General features: G+C 42.9%; 1 long non-coding RNA gene across 1 annotated transcript in view; it reads right to left on the bottom strand.

Annotated features, from left to right (window-relative positions):
* Nucleotides 1-6,710: 6,710 nt before the first annotated feature.
* The window catches only part of LOC120408253, a 118,564-nt gene continuing 104,581 nt past the window's right edge, over nucleotides 6,711-20,693 (bottom strand). The window contains exon 4 of the long non-coding RNA XR_005600568.1: nucleotides 6,711-6,955. This is a non-coding gene — a long non-coding RNA (uncharacterized LOC120408253). The remainder of the gene's footprint in view (nucleotides 6,956-20,693) is intronic.

Genomic DNA, 20,693 nt, shown 5'->3' with positions numbered 1-20,693 from the left:
ACTGCAGATGAATGGCAAGAGCAAACAGAAGGTTGTATTAGGCGTGCATGCGTGCACACACACACACACTTAAGTTTCTCTCTTTACACAACCACCCCACCCCCAGTATTTCCTATTCCTTTTTCATATATTTTATTTGGGACTTGTTATGGTTGAAGAGTTTGGACACCATGTTGAAGAAAAAGTCCCCTGTGACAAACCACTATAGAATTCTACAATAATGGCCCCAAAACATTATGGGCAAAATCATCTCAGATGAGTCCCCAAACCACTGAGTGTGTGTGAATAATTTTGAAGGATCTTGGTTTCATTCCATGTTGGAACAGAAACAATGTCGAAACCTGGGATTTGTAATAAAATATTCTTGTTTTTTGGACAGCCCTAATTGTAATCTACAGTAGAACTTGAAATGAAATCTAAAAGGATCCAGGCTCTGTGTGGCACTAGTGGTAGAGCATTATATTAGGGAGACAATTGGCCAGGCCCTTTCTGGGTAAGTTCCAGCTAGCATCACTCACTGAGATTCGGGAGGGAGCAGGGGAGGTTCAGATGTGAGTAGGATTTATGTCTTTGATGGATGGTAAAGGCCAGCAGGGAAGCTCTGCTGTTGGTGAAGACAGACACTTCTCCTTCAGAAAATCATGGGGCTACCTGTCCATAAGGGATCATTCTGAGACCTTTGGTCAGGAAATTATCTCTTGGTATGGACAATCTTGTCAAACTACCCATTTCAAACCTCCCTTTTTTGGAAATTTTTGCTGAAAGGGTTGTAGCTCTTACAATAGTTGGAATCATAAGATGTCCTCAACTTCAGTTAGTCTATTAAACTATTTTCAGGCTTGGGTATGGTATAACTATTGTACTGCATTGTTTGATATTCTCCTGGCAAGAGATGAAGATCAGGTGCCCATACTGATTCTTCTACCTCTATCAGTTGTTTTCAATACTGTTGATGAGATGTTAAGTCAATAGAGTTAGCCCAGGATGAATTTAGCCCACCACCTTGAGCCCAAAGAGGTCCAGCCACAGCTCTCTGTTTGGGGTATTATTATTTTAAACTCTGTTGGCTTCCACAATCAGCAGTTGGAATTCTGATGGAGTAATTTTTTGGTTTGGGCAACATAATTTTGTTGAACTGTGACTTTATCCTGGTGAATATCACAGGAAGTATCAGGCACATTTGAGGAGTTTGTTGTTCCTGAGTGGGAATCTTTGGTGAACAGCTCACTACACCACTACTCAAAAAGTTCATTTATTGCATATACTCTGGCCTTTGCTGAAGGATGCGGTGTTATATCCCCCCAAACTCTAAAAAGTACTCAAACAAAAAGGAAGCCAACTTCATGTTAAAAAAGGCACTGTTTAGAGAAAAGAAAGCTCATCTTTATAAGGCACATTGTTTTAAACATGATTTATATGCAGGAAAACTGATAGAAGTTGGAATAAATAAACTATTTTGCCAACATCATTTAAATGGCAAAAATCTATCCCTACTATAAGTCTTAGTTTGGATTTTTATTAAATACAAAATCACAAATCTGAGAGAAAAACAAAAAACCTGGACATGCCTCAACCAACAGCAGCTGAAAAGTAGAGTCTGATTTGATGTGAATTTTAATAACCTGCCTGAATATTTCCCAGATGTGTGCATATAATATTAGAAGTGCATTTAATTTAATAGTGCATTTGGCATCTAACTATAGGAGACAGGGACTCTTAAGCTTAATAAATATAGATCACATGTGTTGGTGAAACAACTGTGAATAAGGGCACACTCTTTTCAAACAAGGACAGAAATAGTAGGATAACCTTGTGGTTTTAGGCTTCTGACCTTTGTCTCATTAGGTGTACCTTTAACTGTGATAAACATCCACTTAAATGAATATCATTACCTTACAATTACAGCAGGGTCATACATAATATACTAAGTTCCTCTGGCAGCATGTGTGTTAGTCATGCATATTTCATGAGCAGTTTTATTCCACCAGTCAGCTTCAAGCAATACTTAATCCCATGGTTTTGGTGTGTAGGAAATAACAGTCTTGTCCATAAAGAGATCCCATGGCAATTATTGTAACTCTGCAGTTTATCAAGGGGAGCAATAGAATGACCTGCTTGTAATATCTGACCGGCACTAGTATCAATTTTCTTCCTAATATGCGTAGCTCCAATTATTTTTCAGTTACTAAAGAAAACACACTTTCTCTGATTTTGTTATGGATGAATGTAAATACCCTGAGCGATACTGAACAATGCAGGGTGATGAGCCCTTAAGAGAATCCATTTAGTTACATAATATATGTGCAAAAAATAAAAAGCCATGCTTACTATATGCTAAACACTTCTAGGGCAGGCAGCAAAATTGCATCATGGTCCATGGAGCATGATCAGACAATGTAAGTGAAGCAACATCTGTTTATGCAGTATGATGGCTTTTTCCTACTGCATGAGCTGGAGGAAATAAAGTGCTGTTGTGGTAACAAGCGTAATAGAAGGTTGCAGTAAAAGCGGAATACAAAACTCTTTATATGTTCTCAGTAGTACTGGTGGCCTTTTCCCCTTTCCTCTTTTCAGGAATATCAATTTCATCAAGGTAATTCAACCTATTTAATATTTCTTCCCATGCTAAAAGATGCTATAAAGAGGCATATAAGTCACAACTTCTATGGCAGCCAGCAAACATGTTCCAACTACTGTACTGGGACAGGTAGATCTTAAGCCACCGAAAAGGTTATTCTCTAAACTGGTAATCTCAAAAAGAGTGCAAAGGGTAGGCAAAATAGACCCAGAAGAAGTGTCCCTTTCATAAGGATATTGCTATGAGATTTTGATGACAAGTTTGATGCCATCTGTTTTTTTAGCAGTTTTTTTGTTCAAGTCATTCCACTGAAGAATGCATGTTCTTCTTGATGTGCTAAATTAATATTTATGTTGTTAGACTATCAGAGAGGCCACAGAAAAATATTAATATAAAAGGTTATAATTATCTTTAAAAATGTGGCAGCAATTGAAATGTAAATCCTAGTGAGCTGGGAGAGATACTTGTTTGCATTGTGCCTGGGGCACCCGGCCTGACTGCCACAGCTGCAATTGATCATTTCAAATCAAAGGAAGCTGGAGATGTCTCTGGTGGCTCAACTGGAAAAATGTAAGCAGAGAAAGATGCTCTGTTCTGCAGGACTGTTATCAAAAAATGAGCTGGAATGTGTTTCAAATCTTTCCTCTGTTGAATTTGCGGCCCTTCAAAGCTTTGCCACAATAAATAAAGTTTTCAAAACACATAGAATGTAGGAGACACATTTTAAAATTCTTCTGAACTAAGCGTTTTCTCCTTTCTTGTCATTACTAGAAAACAGAAATATGAAACAAATGTGCACACAGCGATTAAATATGAGGGATATGCAAACATTCAGAGGCCTTCATTTTTTATAGTGGGCCCACTTTTGAAAATAAAAAAAACATGACAATTATTCTGAGAGAGGGAAAGAGAGGGTGAGGGAGAAAACAGGGTAAAAGATGAGAATTCTGGATATTATTTCTGCATTGTAAGGTCTCTATGCTGCAGCAGGCAATCACTTGCAAGATGCGTTCAGCAGTCTACACTTCAAATAGTAGTAGATAAAGTGTATCTTCACTAAACCCTGAATATTACTGACTGTGTAGACATTTCTTGAGGTCCATTAAATTCTATTTGACATACATTAAAAAGATTTAATCACAGATGCCAGTCAGCTAACCAACCCATTAATCTAGATGTTTTTCCTATGAAAATTGTATTTTAAAAGGTCTTTTTTTCTCTCAATTTAGTCATCCATTTAAATTTCATGTATTTATCATGTAAATGTGCCTTATTTGCAAAAGAAAAGCTCAGGACTCAGTGAAATAAATAGTTATTTCATTAAAATGGATACAAAAAACCCTGTGATTAGGGTAATTAATTTCCACACTAAAAGCTATCTTCCTAGTTCAGATCATTAATATTGATGGTGTTCGATTTTGTTCTCAGTAATGTTCCTTGAAATACACTCAGAACTGGCAAGCAAGGATAAAGAAGCAGCCGCTCAAACAAGAAATGAGGCTTCAGTAAGCACTTGGCGACTTTCCCTTTGCTACCATTCAGAATTAATAACACACAGTTCTGATGCTCGTGTCCTGAAATGAACTGGATTACTTGGATTGTGTGGGATTATGTGGTTTGCCACAAGTGATGCTTATTTATATATGCTGCTCTCATTTCTTTTTCTTATTTTAGTTTATTTTTTAAATTGCAAAGTAACATTACAGGAGATTATGCCTAGGTACCCCGTGCTGCTATACACATCAATGCCAGATAACAAAGTAGCGTCAGCGAGTGTACTCTTTTCTCATTAGGTTTTAATGTTAATACTCTGCAAATTATGTCGAACAGTTTCCCAGTTTGAATCCTTTCTACCTCAAATTTTAGTCAAGACACATATTTTGTTTCCCCATGGTACAGCAGATGTATTCCACCAAAGATCTTGCAGGAAAGGTGTCACATCACACTGTGGTACACTATTAGTTGCAGCTGTAGGCAAACTCCCATGAGAATCAAGACCTGGAATAATTTCAGATAGATTCTACTAGCTGTAGACATTTCTACACAGTCAGATATACTTTGTGGCAGGGAAAACAAATTAACGGTTCACTATAGTCTGTATGTATTTTATATATATATATATACACAAATTGTACCTTACAGAAATTATACTATACAGACACATACACATATGGTATTTGTATATCCAGATGAAATATTTATTTATCACTTAACTTGACTGCATAGCCTACCCTCTGCCCACTATTCCTCCCTGGGACTTATTTTAACATTTCACTCCCAGAGCAGTTTCATAAAGCTGCCATTTTTTGAAAACCAACCAGCAAGAGCCATTTTTCTCTCTCCCCGCTACTTGTGGAATTCCTCCTTCCTCCCCCCAGCACCAAATCAACCCTTCCCCAAAGCCCAGAATGGGTAAAATCCAGCCCTGGGCTAGGAACAACTTTCTATATCTAATGAGGTCATTGGTTTGAAATCCAACACTTATTACCCCTACAGGGCAAAAAAGAAGAGTTTTATCCAATTGGAAGAGGGATTCTAAATTCACTTCTAGCCTTAAATTCCCAAGATATCAGACTTTAAAATCCTGATATTTTATATTATACACACACACACACACACACCAGCTATTTTAGGTCACCTTTTGGATGAATTTTACATGTATTAGTTTTATTTTTTCTCTCCCTCTCAGTCCTGCAGATCTGGACTCACTGGGCCTTCCAGGTGGAGAGAGTCAAGGAGTAGTCCCAATACATTACTTAGAACTCTCTAAGACAGGCCCAAATTTTCTCCCTGCAACATATATGGCATGTACAAAAATATGATCGTATGTGAGTTTAAAGGTTTTATGGCCATTCATTGTGCATGGCCTGCATAATACACTCATGGCTTCACTAATAATGAGTAACAACGTGACCATTTCAAATACATGATGATAAAGCCTTGAGACTATTCTCACACCACATCATTTTATATTCTCACTTTGTATTATGAAGAAGATTTGCAAAAGTTACTCATGATTTTGGGTACTCAGCCATCTTTTAGGGGCATGATTTTCACAGGGGGGTGGTATTCAGCACTTTCTGAAAATCCAAGCCTTTTAAGGTGCCTCAGGTTGGACACCCAAAAATTGAGGCTCCCAAAATGGCTAACCACATTTGAAAATCTTGGTTTACATGCATATACAAACATGAACAGCTATATCACGTAAATATATGTGAGTTAAGAATTAGTTTATATAAATATATGCTACACATCTATCTCTTAGAAAAGCTTAGGCCTCATGTCAGAATTCAAACTGTAGAATTACTGTTAGGAGTATGATATGTGATACCAATTTGCATTTTCCCTACTGCTCATCCTATTCATCTAACACATTGTGCACTTGACACCCCAAATTCCCTCATGAAAGACATTTCAAGTTGCAAAAAGTACAATAATTGTTCTCTTGCCTCTGCTTCTGTGGAGCTTATTTTAGCCCAGTAAATCACTTCAGAAAATAGGGATTCCAGATACAAGAACTTTACTTTTTTAACAAGCTTCTGTGTTGTTTTACTGTCAGAAGTATTTGTGTTAATATTTAACACCATTTTATAGAGTGCAGATCACGTCCTGTGCAGGAGTCATAATACTGACTCTGTTTTGTTCTTGCTCACTCTGGACAGTATCCGACACTCCATTGGTATTTAAACACTTCTGGCATCTTTTATGTGAATTTCTGTCTGTTGGAAGGTTTTCAGGGTGTAAAATCACCAAAGCACAGATCTATTTCCAGCCCAACTTCAATGACCTCTTGCACCTGCAGACCCACATCTGAATGCCCCCTTCTCCCAGGACTCCTGCAATGAAGGTGTGGAGCTGACAGAGTTCAGTCTGCACCTGCACCGGGGTCCCCTCTGCAATAGGAGTATTAATTGAGCATGAAGCCTACTCTTAAGCTCCTTTGCACTAGCCTAGCTGGCACAAAATGACCTTAGGGCAACACTGAATCATGCCCTATGAGTGGAAATCCAGTATAAGTGAGAGGAGAATCAGGCCAAAAAGATCAAAACAAAATTGTTACATAATGAGAAAATGTTTATATAGCTACAGAGGAAAATTAATAGCAAAACTATTTTATTCTTATATTGCTTTTCATGCATATTTTAAATGGCCAATTACAGAGCTGGATGAATCAGGAGAACATATTTTTCTGTGATTGCCCACATGGCAGGCATGAAACATGGATTCCACTGCACAAGCTCTTTTGTCTCTTCCTGCCACCACTTGCCACTCATGGCACCGTCTCCTGCTAGTCTCCATCTTCCCTTTCATTCAAGGTCTCTGCAGATCATTTTCTCATCCTTACCCAACTTCCAAATGCATGTTCAGGTGGAGACTCTGCAGGGATTTTGTAAAGAATTTCAGACGATCAAGCAGCTAAATGAATTAAAATGGCCTGTCTATCCTTTTATTCAGTTAAAAACCTTTAAAAATGCAATAGTATTTACGATGCAAAGAGAATGGCTTGGAACCCAGGGAAGTGATTCTAATAAATGCTTTATTCTTTATTAATAATTCATGTGAGGTTTGCTGTAAAACAGCTTCATTTACGCAACACATAATTCAGTTCTGTAATATTTTTCCCTTCATGATTTTTCAAATATAAACTAGTTTTAGGCATTCAAATACCTAAAATTGGAATTCTTTTCAATGTTGATGGCCAATGTGTTCCACAAAAAAGGGAGCAAAACCTACAAGTATTTCAAACAAATCCAGAGAATACTTTGTTTCTCTGTCCCTCCTACCCTAACTTTTTTCATGACCTGCTCCAAGTGGTATCCTCTGGATGCATTGTAATGAGGCAGCACTCATCCATATAGCAGCAACAGCAGTCAAGTTATAGCAATGTGCTAATTAAAAAGAGGAACATGCCACAAATCTACTCGTTACTATTCATGGCAAGTGTATAGCAATTCACTTAGCTGTTTGCTTTTAAAATAAAAGCTTTTGTCTGTCTTGTTTAGAAAGACATGCACGGTCTAAAAAGACTTTTACAAAAGCATGACATTGAAAAGACATTGCCCTAAGGTTTGCTAGAGCAACAGCCTGGATCATTTATATTGTTTAATGTTATACTTTATTTTTTCCCCAGCTATTCACCTTTCACAATATGTTTCCTTTAATTCACTCCAGATCAACAGCTAGGTGAACTGGTGTGGGAGTCTTCTAGGGTATTTTTCAATACCAAGGTAAATGATAAGAAAAGCTCTTTACTGATGAAAACAAAGAGAATTTTGATGCCTGGCTGTTAAATAAAGTCCATCTTTATTAAGGCTCTAGGACCACAGGCATTCCTGACTATTTGCAATGCATTAAATAAACAGTTCATTGAAGGTGTTACAGTATGCAAACACCAGCTGATCTTTGCCCTGAGTAAGGCGTAGTGCACATGATACACATTTAAAAAAAAAAAAGATTAATGGGAAAGGGTTTTGCAATGGCACATTTACAAGTAAGGCCAGTTTTCTATGGGAAAACAGTAGGAAAAGCCATAACTTTGTCATAAGACAAAAATGCAGAAGTCATAATTTTAGTTTTTAAAATTAAAAAGAGTCATGAGAATTAAAATATTTGTTCCATCAGTTCATTTTCCTTTAGGAAAATGATGAACAGCTATTATTGGTATTTTAAAGCACCAAAAAAGACCAAAACTCCAAAATAGAACCATGGGTGAAGTTTTCACAAACATTTGACATTAGCTCGATTCCGCTCCCATTGAAATCAATGCCAGTTTTACAATTTAGTTCAATGGGAGCACGGTTAGGCCAATCCCAAGTGCATTTGAAAATTTGTGGGAAAAAAGTCTTGCTCGCTGGCAGGCAGACTCGGGTGAAGAAGACTAAATGTTGAATATTTTCCCTCAGAGAAATTATGGCCATGACAAAACATACAGATTTAAATATATAGCAATACACCTATTTTCAGCTTTTAAAGTAAGAAAACCAATCATCATGCAGAATTTAAATATTTTAATCAAGGACACACCAGTTACAATTCGTGAAAAAAGCATAATGGCACAGCTAAAATGTAGAAATACTATGGAAAATATTGTCCATGTGTATATGGAAATGGACACGTGCAATAATCTTAAAATATTCATAGAAAACATGATCAAGTACAGCTGTCAATGTTGAGGTGAAGCATCTCTTTTTTTACACACACCCCCTCCCCAAAGGTTGATCTGTTGTAATTTTTTTCTCTTACTAGTAGTAGGAGAGGTGATTAAGTGGTGGACTTTGAGAGTCTGAAGAGCAAAGAACATTGTTCATTATGTAGCTTAGCCAGGGGTGAAAGTAACTTAAAGGACTTACCAGTACTCCAGAGTCCTGCGGAGGGGGAGGGGCCTCAACTGGAAGAGGCGTGGCCTCTATTGGAAGAGGTGGAGCCTTTAAATCCTGGGGCTTTTAAATCAGGATTTAAAGGGCTCAGGGATTCGGCTGAAGCTAGGAGCCAAGCCCTTTAAATTAACCCCGGAGCTACCAGCTGCAGAGGCAGCTGGGAGCCCTGAGGTTTGGGCAGGGCAGGGGTGAAAGTAATTTACATTTCTTACCCATATGGTCCAATCGCAAGCAACTCTCCTACGTACTTCATGGATCCCTCCCATTGCATGACATAGATAGAGAAAATAAAGCTACTATTACTACTACCAGTACTATCTGTAATAAAACTTTACTATTGGAATAAGCCTGAAAAAGTGAAAACTTACTGTCACATTTTTCTCTGTGTCTTACCTCCTCCTCCTCCAGCCAGGCTGCCGATGCTAGGCTCTGTGCTTTCTCCCTGCCTGGCACTCAGCAGCTGCTGCAGAGGCTTCCCTCTAGCTTGCAGCAGGGAGACTGCCTCCTGCATAAGAACAGTTTAAACTCAGTTGTTCCCTGATGGTTCAGCCCCCCAGGGTTAAGAGAGGTTTCTGGCATCTTTGTTAATTTCACTCCCAGTTGTTGCGGGGGGGGGGGGGAAAGCTGTGTGTGACCATGGCTGAGGCAGTTCTTTTCTGCCCCCTGGATGAGGGGATCTCCGATACTACTAAAATACAATAGTAGGGGCCGGTTGCTGGGGTCGGGGCAGTCGGCGGCAGGCTGCAGCTGCATTGTATGTGACACACACATTCATACATTCAAATACATACTGTATGTATGTGTATGTGTATGAATGTGTCACAAACAATGCAGCTGCAGCCTGCCACCAACCAGCAGCGACCCCAGCAACCGGCCCCTGTGGACTGCTGCCTGCAGAGAGCCAGCAGGTGCTGCTGGGCTGGGTCTGCCAAGGAGTAAGTAACCAAAGCAAAAACCACAGCCAGCCAGCCAGGGAGGGAGCCGGGGTGGGGGAGGGGGGTGGAGGAGAGGAAGGGAAAGTCAGGGGTGAATGAAGGACAACTGGAATAGCTTTCATGAAATATACAAGATATTTAAAGAAAGTTTTATCAATTTCAGCCTCTGCACTCTGCAGGCAGGACAAAACAAAAAGAGATCTGAGATTGCACCGGCTGTCCTAAGGACATTTCAGGTGTTTAAATCAATATAGAAAGAGGGTGGATTGGAATGAAAACTACTATTTCTTTCAAAGGAGGCACAATAATTTCGCTGAATATTTTCCCCTCCAATCCGTTTGTGGTTTTGTCTATGGGGGCTATTTTTTCCCCTGTAAATCTTTAATTGCTTTAGCAAAATTGCTTTGCCCAAAATAAACCCTAATCATCATGACACATCTTTCCACCATGTTCTCCATGTTTTTTGTGTTGTTTTTTTTAAACAGTAACATTTCAAAGAGGATCTGCGAGCAGTTTGGACATCACAACCATGATCCTTCGCTGAGGAGGGAATGGGATAGATTTGAACTTGGAAATGGTTCCTGATTTTGATTGTGTTTAGGAGATCCCCTCATCCCGGGGGCAGAAAAGAACTGCCCCTGCCAGGGTCACTCACACCCAACAACAACTGGGAGTGAAATTAACAAGGATGCCAAAAATGGCTCCTAACTCTGGGCACTGAACTGCACAGGGAACAGCTGAGTTTAAACTGTTCTTTTGCAGGCAGCAATAGCAGGCATCTCAGCCAGTCTACTGCAAGCTAGAGCCTAGAGGAAACCCCCTGCTGGGGGGAATGGGGAAGAATTCAGAGCCTTGTCTGCAGCCTGACTGGAGGAGGGGGAGGGAGGAGACGAGAAACCAATGTGACAGTGAGTTTTCCCCTTCCACCTGCTTTTATTAGCTCAGGATTTAAGCTGTGCAGTCAAATGCTTGTATTTGTTGTGTATATTAGTAGGAGAGATCCCCTCATCCCTGGGGGCAGATAGGGACTGCCCCTGCCATGGTCAAACACACCCTCCCCTCGACCCCCTCCCCCCAGCTACTGTGAGTGAAATTAACAAGGAGGCCAGAAACCGAGCCCTGGGGGCTGAACCATCAGTGAACAGCTGAGTTTAAACTGTTCTTATGCAGGGAGCAGGCTTCTCTTTCCCTCCCTCAGTCAGTCTCCTTTTCTTACTGGTCCTCCGTACCGGCGCATACCAGCTTACTTTCACCTCTGAGCTTGGCTGCTTAAAAGTAGTTTAGGCAGCAGGTGCAAGAGCAGCAGTATTAGCACAGAAAACATTGGACCGTGAGCCTTGGCATATATTAGAATCCAACTAACCTCGTTATCTCTAGCTTGCTTCTTGCTTGCATACATATATCTGCCCATGGAAATTTCCACTACATGTATCCGACAAAGTGGGTATTCACCCACGAAAGCTCATGCTCCAAAACCTCTGTTAGTCTATAAGGTGCCACAGGATTCTTTGCTGCTTTTACAGATCCAGACTAACACGGCTACTCCTCTGATATTAGAATCCAAGTATCTCTCCTCTTTGTTTTATCATCATCATCATCATGCAACATAAAATACAGAAGTAAACAAATGTTATTTAAACAAAAGACAGATCAATGACATGGAAAAATATAGCAGATTGCTTGATACAATGAGGGTACTGCAGTGGGGAATAACAATGAAAGAGGTAGAAAGGTAGACTACAAACACATGGCAGTGCCTTAAGCAATGTCCCTCAACTATTTTCATTAAAGAAGGCTTAGATGGGTCAGGGGACAAGACATTCTATCATCTTAGTCTTTTAGTACTTTCCACAGAACCTTCAAATAATAAAAGCCATGACTGATATGTCCTCCTGACATATTAATGGCTCACTTACAGTAGCAAGAACTGGTGTTGCACAAAATGCCAGGAGGTGCTGAAAACAACAAAGCTATGGCATACAATAAATATGAACAGAACTAACATGCTAGCCCCCTGCCCACCATCTGTGTGGAGCCATGAATAAAACTGTGCACCCCTAATTCATATTTCAAATCTCTTTTCAGAATCTGTATAAAGAAGTCTCTATACCCAACACTTACATGTAGCAATTTCTGGGATGGGACATGACAGCTATTCTGCTCAGCAAAAGTGCACAACAGTTTTTAGAAGAGGAAGGGAACATATCTTCTCCATTTGAAACAGCAGGGAGGGTTAATGTAGACAAGATTTGGCCAGGACACCCAAGCTACCACTACCACTCTTTTAAAAAGTTCCATGAGATCTTTAATGATCAGAAGTGATAAGAAATGAAGTTTCAGAGAATGGTATTAGTTATTATTGGTATTAGTGTCTAAAGACCCCCAACTGAGATCAGAGCCCCATTGTGGTGGGCACTGTGCAAACACATAATAAAAAGCCTTTCCTGCTTCCCAAAACTTCCACTTTAAACAGATAAGACAGAGAGAGTGTGAGGGGAAACAGAGAAGAGAATTACTTGCCCAAAGTCAAACAGCAGGTCAACGGCAGAGTGAGAATAGAAGCCAGGTCTCCTGATTCCCAGTGCTCCTTCTTTTAATAATAGAAGAACGTTTATGAAAAAAAAACCTAGCAACTGATTTTTTACATGTGGTGAGCAACTTATGGGCCCAAAGAAAAAAATGTATTTGTTTAGTTATGTATATAAAATAATTAAATTGATTGATGGTTTATGGATCAAAAAATAAGCTACACTTAACCAAGAAATAAAATAAGTAATGGGCTAGTCATTAATAATATTATATCTCCATTGACCAGAGCAAGATGTGTTGGCAAAAATTGCATTTTCTGGCAAATAGAGTTTGTGAAATTGGATTTACAGTAATGGAAAGGCTAGTGGGTGCAAAAGTATTGACTTAGATCTGCTAAGATGTTAAGCCGACTTTTAAATGATGGCAAGGCAATGCCAGGTAAATGGTATTTTTCCAACTTGGTATTCTGCCATAAGGGCCTTATCTTGCAACACTGAAGTCAGTGGGGGTAGGATCAAGTCCTGTGTGTGTTTTCACTACAGTGCAAAGTCAGAATGAAACCGCACAGATACATGGCTAAGATTTTTTAAATGTAAAATGTTTACATTTAGGATTTTATGTCCATATTTAGGCACCTAAATAGGTGGCCTAATTTTCACAAGTGCTTAGCCTCCAACAAAGGAATCCTTTAATGGTAACTATGGGGTAGTCAGCAATTATGAAAATCTGGCCACTTAATTAAGATGTCAAAATATGGAGTGAGATGAGAATCCTAACTTCAGACACTTATTCTGAGAATCGTGGATGGAGATCTTTAGCTGGGGATAGTTTAGCTAGATCAGGAAAAATTGAGTAAATGCATTCCTTTCAGTAAATTTTTATTTCTCCACCAATTATTTTATACTTATTCTCCAAGCTAATTCACTAGCTCAGTAAGGATCATTTTTGCTACCCCGTTCATGCAGGCCACTCCAAACTCCACATAAAAGAAGAATTTATACCTACTGTACAGCATCACCACAACTCACAGTTTGGAGAGTGAATGATGTAAAGGCTACAAGACCTATTATCACTCCCCACAGGACACTTTTCACCAGCATTTTTCTTTAAATGGAACACATGGTTCCAGGTAACAGTACATCTGTCATTTCACAACATTAAATTGTAAAAACTGCATCAAACTAAAGAAATCAAATTGATTTGGTGTCTTCAGTCTTACTCAGACCACATGATCCAATGACACCCACAGGAATACAGATCAACAGTTAATCTGGACTATAACAGAACAGAAACGTCATCATTGTGGACTCATTTCCCACCCACATCTGAGACTTAGCTACAGAAACAGGATAGGCTACATGGCAGAGTCATGTTTAATAGTAAGAAACAGACACATATGCTGAGGCAAATAGGACAGGCTCCTCTCTCCCCTTTTTCTCATTTTCTAATTCTAGTACCCTGCTGCAGACACAGAGAGGTACAATAGTGATGGCTCCCTGGACATGCAGCTCTTCCAAGAGGTGAGCAACTCTCTTCACTTATCCCTCCACTTCAGTAATTATTTTTTGTTGTAAACAGTTTGTGTTCCCCCTCCACCAACACACACATTATTGAGACTTAATACCTACATAATTTAAAAGTAACCAGACATAAATCTGACCTGTACATTGATACCAAAACCAACTAAAGCAAAACACCAGACAGACCCAGCCAATGAGGGGGAAAAGACTACACTATTTTCCTTCAGGAAACCAACTTCCCGCTTCCTCTTATTTGCAATTTAAATGGAACGTTAACTTTGCAAGATTTGCCAAGTTACCACACATTGCACAAAAGAGAAAATTCCACTTTCTTGTTAAATACAAACTCTACTGTTTCACACTGACTACTGGGAGACCCATTGTGGATTACTGAATTCTGAGAATTAGGGTAAGTCTACACTACGGGATTATTCCGATTTTACAGAAACCGTTTTTTTAAAACAGATTGTATAAAGTCGAGTGCACGCGGCCACACTAAGCACATTAATTCGGTGGTGTGCATCCATGTACCAAGGCTAGCATCGATTTCCTGAGCGTTGCACTGTGGGTAGCTATCCCATAGCTCCTGCAGTCTCCCCTGCCCATTGGAATGCTGGGTTGAGATCTCAGTGCCTGATGGGGCAAAAAACATTGTCGCGGGTGATTCTGGGTACAGCCTCACCCCTCCCTCCGTGAAAGCAGCAGCAGCCAATCGATTCGCGCCTTTTTTCCTGAGTGAACTGTGCAGACGCCATTCCATGGCAAGCATGGAGCTTGCTCAGCTCAGGACAGCAATCATGGACGTTTTAAACACCTTGCGCATTATCGTGCAGTCTATGCTGAACCGGGACCTGCAAAGCCAGGTGAGGCAGTGGCGGCTACGGCAGCGTGGTGACGAGAGTGATGAGGACATGGACACAGAATTCTCTCAAACTGCGGGCCCCTGTGCTTTGGAGATCCTGCTGGTAATGGGGCAGGTTCTAGCCATTGAACACCGATTTTGGGCTCGGGAAACAAGCACAGACTGGTGGGACTGCATAGTGTTGCAGGTGTGGGATGATTCCCAGTGGCTGCGAAACTTTCGCATGCGTAAGGGCACTTTCATGGAACTTTGTGACTTGCTTTCCCCTGCCCTGAAGCGCCAGAATACAAAGATGAGAGCAGCCCTCACAGTTGAGAAGCGAGTGGCGATAGCCCTGTAGAAGCTTGCAACGCCAGACAGCTACCGGTCAGTCAGGAATCAATTTGGAGTGGGCAAATCTACTGTGGGGGCTGCTATGATGCAAATAGCCAAAGCAATCGCTAAGCTGCTGCTACGAAAGGTTGTGACTCTGGGAAATGTGCAGGTAAAGGGGATGGCTTTGCTGCAATGGGATTCCCTAACTGTGGTGGGGCGATAGAGGGAACCCATATCCCTATCTTGGCACCGGAGCACCAGGGCACCCACTACATAAACCGCAAGGGGTACTTTTCCATGGTGCTGCAAGCACTGGTGGATCACAAAGGACGTTTCACCAACATCCACGTGGGATGGCCGGGAAGGGTTCATGACGCTCATGTCTTCAGGAACACTACTCTGTTTAAATGGCTGCAGCAAGGGAATTACTTCCCAGACCAGAAAATAACAGTTGGGGATGTTGAAATGCCTGTAGTTATCCTGGGGGACCCAGCCTACCCCTTGATGCCATGGCTCATGAAGCCATACACAGGCAGCCTGGACAGTAGTCAGAAGCTGTTCAACTACAGGCTGAGCAAGTGCAGAATGGTGGTAGAATGTGCATTTGGCCATTTAAAGGCGCGCTGGCGCACATTACTGACTCGCTCAGACCTCAGCCAAAACCAATGTCCCCATTGTTATTGCTGCTTGCTGTGTGCTCCACAATCTCTGTGAGAGTAAGGAGGAGACCTTTATGGGGGGGTGGGAGGCTGAGGCAAATCACCTGGCCGCTGATTACGCACAGCCAGACACCAGGGCAATTAGAAGAGCACACCAGGAAGCGGTGCGCATTAGAGAAACTTTGAAAACCAGTTTCATCACTGGCCAGGGTACAGTGTGACTGTTGTGTTTGTTTCTCCTTGATGACCCCACACCTTGATTGACTCATTCCCTGTAAGTCACCCACCCACCCACTCCCCTTTGATCACAGCTTGCTTTCTGTGGAAATAAAGTCACTCTCGTTTAAAAATCATGTATTCTTTATTACTTAATTATAAAAAAGGGAGAGAACTGACAAGGTAGCCCAGGTGGGGTTTGGGAGGAGAATAGTAGGGAAGGAAAAGGCCATTAAAAAAATTTCATAATAATGAGAGCCTTTTGGTTGGGCTGTCCACTGGGGTGGAGTGGGCGGGTGCACGGAGCCTACCCTCATGAGTTCTTACTCGGCTGGCGGGTGAGGAGGCTAAGGAACATGGTGAGAGGGGAGGGTGGTTATACAGGGGCTGCAGCGGCACTCTGTGATTCTGCTGCCATTCCTGAAGCTCCACCATACGCCAGAGCATGTCAGTTTGATCACGCAGCAGCCCCAGAGTTGCATCCCGCCACCGCTGATCTTCCTGCCGCCACCTCTCATCTCGAGCATCTCTCCTCTCATCTTGAGCGTCTCTCCTGTCCTCACGTTCGTCCCTCCTGTCCTCACGGTCACTGGCATCTTTCCTATACTTTGCTACCACGTCCTTCCACTCATTCAGATGAGCTCTTTCATTGCGGGTCACTTCCATGATTTCCAAAAACATTTCTTCTCATGTCTTTTTTTTCCGCCGCCTTATCTGAGATAGCCTTCGGGACGGAGTAGGGAGGCTTGAAAAATTTGCACCTGCGTGAGGGAGGGGGAAAAGGGAGAGAAGTATTTAAAAAGATACATTTTAGAGACCAATGGTCATACTCTTTCACAGTGAACAACACTATTCACCTTACATAGCACATGTGTCTTCACTACAAGGTCACATTTTGCATCTTAATATTGAGTGCCTGCAGCTTTGGTGTTACCGTTGAGTGCTGCTTCTTTCCTGTTAACGTGCAGCAGCAGAAACCACCCCGTGGCTGGCATCATGGAAGATCACTGCTAAACACCCCCTTCCCCCTTCCCAACCGCGTGGCTGGTAGCAGGAAAGATCCCTGCTAGCCAAATGCGGAAAAGCTCAGCGCCAATCGCGCCCCCTCCCTTCCCCCCACTTGGCTACCTGCAGGGAAGGATTTCTTTTAAGCCACAGGCAAACAGCCCAGTAGGAATGGCCATCTCTGTCCCCTTACTTAAATTCCTGAATTTCAACCAGGTTACCATGAACGATATCACTCTCCTGAGTATAACCCAGCGAGATAAAGAACGGATGTTGCTTGAATGCCAGCAATCACCGGGACCATACGCAGCTAGGCTTTGTCATGCAATGATACCAGATTACTTGCTACTAGCATGGCGTGGTCAAGTGTCCTACCATGGAGGACAGAATAAAGCAGCGCTGCCCAGAAACCTTCTGCAAAGGCTTTTGGAGTACCTCCAGGAGAGCTTCATGGAGATGTCCCTGGAGGATTCCTGCTCCATCCCCAGACATGTTAACAGACTTTTCCAGTAACTGTACTGGCCGCAAATGCATCCCAAGTCCTCAGGGCAAATTAATCATTAAAAAACGCTTGCTTTTAAACAATGTCTTATATTTACAAGGTACACTCACCAGAGGTCCCTTCCATGGCTTCATTGTCTGGGATAGTTGCTTGGGAGGGTAATTCCGTCAGGGTGAGAAAAAGTTCCTGGCTGTTGGGGAGAACGGAGTGCTGTGTGCTCTCTACAAGCTCACCCTCCTCATCTTCCCCGTCTGCAGAATCTTCAGCCATGGCTGCGATTACCACCCCTACCTCGGAATCCACGGACAGGGGTGGGGTAGTGGTGGCGGACCCCCCTAGAATTGCATGCAGCTCAGCATAGAAGCAGCATGTTTTTGGCCCTGCCCCGGACTTTCCGTTTGCTTCTTTGGTTTTCTGGTAGGCTTGTCTGAGCTCCTTAACTTTTCCACGGCACTGTACTGAGTCCCTGGTGTGGCCTCTCTGCATCATGGCCTTGGAAATTTTTTCAAATCTTTTTTCATTTCATCTTTTGGAACGGAGTTCTGTTAGCACAGAATCCTCTCCCCATACAGCGATCAGATCCAGTTCCTCCCGTGCAGTCCATGCTGGAGCTCTTTTTCGATTCTCAGGAGACTGCATTGTTACCTGTGCTGATGAGCTCTGCCTGGTGACCTGTGCTGGTGAGCTCTCCACGCTGGCCAAACAGGAAATGAAATTCAAAAGTTCGCGGGGCTTTTCCTGTCTACCTGGCCAGTGCATCCGAGTTCAGATGGCTTTCCAGAGCGGTCAAAATGGTGCACTGTGGGATAGCTCCCGGAGGCCAATACCGTCGAATTGCGGCCACACTAACCCTAATCCGACATGGCAATACTGATTTGAGTGCTACTCCCCTCGTCGGGGAGGAGTACAGATATCGGTTTTAAGAGCCCTTTATATCGATATAAAGGGCTTCGTTGTGTGGAAGGGTGCAGCATAAAATCGGTTTAACACTGCTAAATTCGGTATAAATGCGTAGTGTAGACCATGCCTTAGGCCTGGTCTACACTAGGACTTTAATTCGAATTTAGCAGCGTTAATTCGAACTAACCGCTCAACCGTCCACACCAGGAAGCCATTTAATTCGAACTAGAGGGCTCTTTAGTTCGAATTTGGTACTCCACCCCGACAGGTGGAGTAACGCTAAATTCGACATGGCTAGCTCGAATTAGGCTTGGTGTGGATGCTAATCGAACTTAGTAGCTCCGGGAGCTATCCCACACTGCACCACTCTGTTGACGCTCTGGACAGCAGTCCGAGCTTGGATTCTCTGGCCAGCCACACAGGAAATGACCCGGGAAAATTTGAATTCATTTTCCTGTCTGGGCACTTTGAATCTGACGTCCTGGTTGCACATCGGGGTGAGCTCCGCAGCACCTGCAATGATGCAGAGCTCTCCAGCAGAGGAGTCCGGGCAATCCCAGAATAGAAAGAGGTCCCCAGCATGGACTGACCGGGAAGTCATGGATCTGATCGCTGTGTGGGGCGAGGAGTTTGTGCTCTTGGAGCTGCGCTCCAGCAAGCGGAATGCAAAGACCTTCGAGAAGGTCTCGAAAGCCATGAAAGACAAAGGATACAGCCGGGATGCGATGCAGTGCCGCGTGAAAGTCAAGGACCTAAGACAAGGGTATCAAAAAGTCAGAGCGGCAAACGGACGCTCCGGAGCCAAGTCCCAGACATGCCGCTTCTACGAGGCACTGCATGCCATTCTAGGTGGGTCTGCCACCACTGCCCCACCAGTGACGGTGGACTCCGAGGACGGAATAGTGTACCGGGACAGTTCCTCCTCGATGTTCGCCGATGGGGAAGATGAGGAATGGTCTTTGGAGGACGGCGCAGGCGACAGCGAACCCACTCCCGCTTTCCCTGACAGCCAGGATCTCTTCATCACCCTCACAGAGATCCCCTACCAACCGTCCCCGCCCGTTAACCCGGACTCAGAATCAGGGGAAGGATCAGGCGGTAAGTGCTACAAACAGGTAAACATTTATTTTTTAAGAAACAGGTATATAAAAAATAGAAATACTATATAAGAAATGTTAAATCTCAAACTATACAAAAAGTAGGTCCACACATAGGAATAGAGCAATAAACCTCTTGGGACAGTTCAAAAAAGCTCTCAGAGAGCATCTCGAAAAGCCTCAGCAGGAGGTTCCTGGGGAGAGGTGCCTTATTGGGTGCTCCGTGGAAGCACACTCTTCCGCGCCAGGCCATCCTAATGTAAAGGGGGATCATCGCCTCGACAAGCCTGGCAGCATATGGTCCTGGTCTGTGCAGAGCTTCTGTTAGCATCCGCTCTCTCTGACTCCGAGTGACATGCCTCAGGGTAATGTCGTTCTGGAAGTGCTGCATCTAATTAGGGCAATTAGTGTACTGTTACTATTGTGCATGGTAGACTTTTACTTTGCATAAGAATAACCCTCGCTTAACAGCCATGTGTTGGAGGCCACAGAGGAAAAGCATACAGTGATCTTTCCCGTGCACTGCCGGGAGGGGCTGGAAAAGGCTCAGACTTTATGCTTTCCAGATTGCCTTTAGCGGAAGGGCACAGCTATCCATTAACTGTTAAGCAGACTGTACTGTAAGGCTTACCAGGACTGGCTGCTAGACGGATTCAGCTGTCCCTCCCCGCTTGGCGTCTCTCCTGTGCAAGACCGCAAGCACTGAAAGCGTATTCCGAAATCTCGAACTTCTCCTGAGATCTCGTGAGACTAGGTGCCCTGTAGGGTCTTCTTCACAGAAACTGACTAGACTGTGTTCACTGTTCGCAAACATGTATCTGTTCAAGGAAATCACTTACTTTTTCCCATCACACAGCTTCGGCTCTTTCCCGGACTGCCCCGTCATCCACCTCACAGAGGCTGGCTAACATTAGGCGGCGAAAGAAAAACACTAGGGACGAGATGTTCCAGGAACTGATGGTCTGCTCCACAGCCGAGGCAGCAGAGCAGAGACAGTGGAGGGAGACCCTGTGTCAGCAGCATCGCACACACATCGAACTGGAGGATAGGTGGCGGCAGGAAGACCAGCAGGCGACTCAAACGCTGCTTGGTCTAATGAGGGAGCAAACGGACACGCTCTGGCGCCTTGTAGATGTTATGCAGGACCGCAGGCAGGAGGAGAGAGCCCCCCTGCACTGCATCTGCAACCGCCCTCCAA

Source organism: Mauremys reevesii, linkage group 6 (genome assembly GCF_016161935.1).
Source record: "Mauremys reevesii isolate NIE-2019 linkage group 6, ASM1616193v1, whole genome shotgun sequence".
Lineage (NCBI taxonomy): Eukaryota > Metazoa > Chordata > Testudines > Geoemydidae > Mauremys > Mauremys reevesii.
This window is presented reverse-complemented; position numbering and strand designations above follow the sequence as displayed.